Here is a 4315-nt window from a genome sequence, read left to right on the forward strand (position 1 = left end):
TCAAGATTTTCAAATGACTAATGATATAGATAAATAATTAAGGTGTGTATGTAGCCATTTAGGCAGATTACCACAGCACCCAATGTGTCTTGAAGCTCATCAGTGCTGTTGTGTACCATCAGATTGATTCTGACTCAGGTAATCCTACTGTTCCATAGTTTCCTTGGCTAAAATATTTATGGGAGCAGAGAGTCAAGTCTTTTCTCCCTTGGAGCAGCTGGTGGGTTCTAACAGCAGATTGTTCAGTTAGCAGCTGAGCACTAGCCATTGTCCCAGCAGGATTCCTTTGAAGATCATCACAAGGGGGCATTTTCCTCAGTCTCATAAAAAAGAAAAAATGTGACCAGTCAGTATATACTTAGAGAAAAGTCATGGCTCAACGTTGACCACTTGTGAATTAAATTCATGAGACTTCTATGTATAATCAGAATGCTCTGTCACCATTTTACATTTAAAAATATAACTGACTTTCAAAAGACTTTAACTTTTCTCTATGTTTTAAATATATATCTGTGTTAATTTAGTATGTTCTTATTATTGTTGTTAAGTGCCATCAAGTCAGTTCTGACTCATAGTGACCCTGTATAGGGTTTCTGAGGAGTGGCTGTTAGTTTGAATTGCCGACCTTGCAGTTTAAACCAACCTTGTGGCCCAGGACTCCAATTTAATATGGGCTTATGGTTAAGTGAAGTTCCATTTACATTAGTACATAACATCAACAGCTCTACATTTTCACCTTTTCTTTGAGTAGTTATTCCAAACTGTCTTACATGTGTTTTATTTTTCCCCTTGAAAGTCTCTAAGTATTTCCAAGGGTGCTATGTGTCCAAGAGCTGTTGCTTGTCTGCTGCTTCTTGCCTGAAAAGAGGAGCACACCTTTAAGATTGAACTTGACACCCACTAAGTTAGTATTTATATTTGCTGGCTTCCATCAATCCTGATTATAGGGTTTGATTAACTTTATTGTCATTGAGAGCCTAGCAATGAAGTTGGGTTTCTATTCCCCACTCTGATGTACATATTCTCATATTATTTTTACAAGAGAGTTCCATGAATTCACCAAATGATGGTTGGATGATGTGTGGTAAAGGAAAAATGTTTGAGTTACATTTAGTGATTAGTGTCCCATAGAAAACTACCTGGTGCCTCAGCAGTCCCATGTTTAAGTGAAATAATTTTTCATTCAAATATATACAGATGTCTGTTTGGCTGTCTTCTCCCCCCAAGGCATCACAAGATGTCAAAGTGGTTATGTCAGAATAGTTCTAATGCCAATTGTCCAGCATATGTAATCAGGATTTCCCCTCCTTCAAACTTCTGCGGCTTATGGAGAAGGGTTCCTAGGCCTGGATTTCTTAAACCTCCAACATGAGTTGTTTTGTAGGCACCTCTTTGCACTTTTCCATCATCTAGCTTTGACAAGGCCACTCTAATCATCAGACATATTTCAGTATTCTGGTGTAGTGCTGTAGGATACTGGACTACTAACCGAAAGGTCAGGAGTTCAAATCTACCACCCATTCCTCAGAAAACCTACGCAAGGTCAGTATCAGTTGGAACCAACTCAATGTCACTTAACAACAACAACAAACCTTAAAGAGGAAACTTCTGTTTCTCTCTTCCCTAAAGACATCTGCGGAGTTGGTTCTGTCTCATAGTGATACTGTCTAGGGTTTCTAAGGAGCGGCTGGTGGGTTTGAACTGCTGACCTTATGGTGCTTATCCAACAGCACCACACCAGCTCCACTGCAAATAAATTCAATCAACAGGGGATTTCTCCCAACTTCATTCTGAAGCACTGAAGTCCCAAGAGTTAATACATAATTGGGAAAATAGTTAAAGCAAATTTCTCCATCCAAAAAAATTGAGTCTTGCTACTGTGGGTTGTTAAATCTATTGTGATTCACAGCAACCTTAAAGGACAGAATATAACAGTCCCATAGGGTTTTCCAGGCTGAAATCTTTATCAGAACAGGTCTCCAGGTCTTTCCTCCTGTGGAGCAGCTGGCAGATACAAACAGCCACACTTTCAATGCAATGAGAGCTTCTTGTTTGCATCCTTGACCTAGACAAAATGCCCTGTAACTAACATACACACATTCACACACACACATCTTATCACCTTCTGAAAGAGATGCTGAAAAACTGCAGTGCTGATGAAAATTCACCAAATGAAAACGGGGACTGAAAAAATAGCATGAACAATATACAGAGGCACTAAATGAGCAAGTAGGCTGTATAATAATAGAGCCTAATTAATGAACAACTCAAAAAATTATTTAATATTTCATTGAGAAGGAACATAAAGATCTTTTAGCCCAGCCTCTTTACTTTATAGGGATGTAAATGAAGATCCAGATTGATGAACCAACTTAACTTGCCCAAGGTCACATTGACCTTTAGAGACACATTTGGGACTAGAAGTTTTCCATGGCACCTTACCATCTATAATCCTATCATATTTATTATTTGCTTTAAAATTTGTTCTTCCTTTGCTAGTAAAGAAATTAATTATTTTCATTAAATCTGCTTATTATACAGGGTCTATTTCTTTGACTTAGAATACACAGGAAAACAATGTCATACAGACCTCCTCAGTCCATTCTACAGCAGTAAACTGCTGCTTATAAGCTAGAAATGCAATAAGAGCAATAATGCTAATATTTATTTTCATGAATAGAGTTTACCCATACATCAAGCATTATGCAAAATATGCAATCGTTTCTCTCATAGTAAACTCGTGAAAATTAATTTAGAGAGTTTAGTCATTGTCCAAGGTTACCTAGGAGCTAAGCGGAAGGACTCAGATTCAAGTCCTGGCAACCTGACAGCACTCTGGGGAGAGAAAGAGATTGCTGTCAGTTTGGTAGGATATTAGTTCACTAAAATTATTCATATCCTCTAGACCATTCTCGCCAGCTCTGCTTCATAAATCTTACTATTGGACTTCATATCTCCAATCTATGCCTTTTTTTCAGTATCTAGATGGCACAGTGCCATTACATTCACCTTCCTGAAGACTCTGTCCCACACCTCATTCCAAACCCTTTAGTGATTCCTCACACTTTCTCCCCACAGACTACTTAGTATTTTGATACCTGAAACCTCCGTAATCTGCCCCGATCTACCTTTCTAACATTAGATCCTATTTCTTCTGTACCAACTCCTCACTTGTTAGACTTGACCACTCACTATCCTCCAAATACGCCTTGCAAGTTATCCTTCATTTTACAACTTTTAATGAGCACCTGCTATATGGTTTGTCCCTGGGAAGTACAAACAAATAAGCATTCAGCTACTAACCAAAAGGTTTGCTGTTTGAATCCACCCAGAGACACTTCAGAAGATAAGCCTTGTGATCTACTTCTGAAATGTCACAGCCTTGAATTCCCTTTGGAGCAGTTACTCGGAAATGCATGGGGGCAAAACTGACTGAATGCCAACTGTTTTGGTTTGTTTTTAGTATGTCCCAGGCACTGTGCTAGAAATTGAAAACACACATATGAAAGAGACCACTCCTTATTGAAGAAGTTTAGAGCATTAGAGAAAGATACTCATACAAACAAGGGGTTAGAGTAGAGGGATGTGATTATCTTAACTAAAATTGCTCAAAGAGTTAGTGTTATTGTTAAGTGCCATTGAGTTGGTTCCAACTCATAGACAACCTGTATAATGTTTCCAAGAAGCATTTTTTTTATTTTGGTGGAAAATTTTGTATCTTAAATCTGATTGTGACAAGAATAACAACAATAATACCTTGATCTTCTCATGGTATATAAACTGTACACTCTCTGTTATATAGTTTATACATTATATAACTATAAACTATATACTATGATTAAAATTTTTATTTCCTATCATTTTATTATAGTGAAAGATTGAAGTTATCAAGGACTTCATTCTTCTTGGATCAACTATCAACACTCACAGAAGCAGCAGTCAAGAGATCAAATGACGTGTTGCATTAGGCAAATCTGCTGCACAAGACCTTTTTAAAGTGTTGAAGAGCTTGAGGACTAAGGTGCGCCTGACCCAAGCTATGGTATTTTCAATAATATGCATGCAAAAGCTGGACAGTGAATAAGGAAGACTAGAAGAATTGATGCTTTTGAGTTATGGTGTTGGAGGAGAATATTGAAAATGCCATAGGCTTCCAAAAGAACCAACAGGTCCATTTTGGAAGAAGTACATCCAGGGTGCTCCTTGGAGGCCAAGTTGGCCAAACTTCGTCTCTCATATTTTGGACACATTGTCAGGAAGCACCAGTCACTGGAGAAGGATCTCATGTTTGGTAAGGTGGAAGCTCAGAGAAAAA

The sequence above is a fragment of the Chrysochloris asiatica genome, unplaced genomic scaffold (genome assembly GCF_000296735.1).
Source record: "Chrysochloris asiatica unplaced genomic scaffold, ChrAsi1.0 scaffold00072, whole genome shotgun sequence".
Classification (NCBI taxonomy): Eukaryota; Metazoa; Chordata; class Mammalia; order Afrosoricida; family Chrysochloridae; genus Chrysochloris; species Chrysochloris asiatica.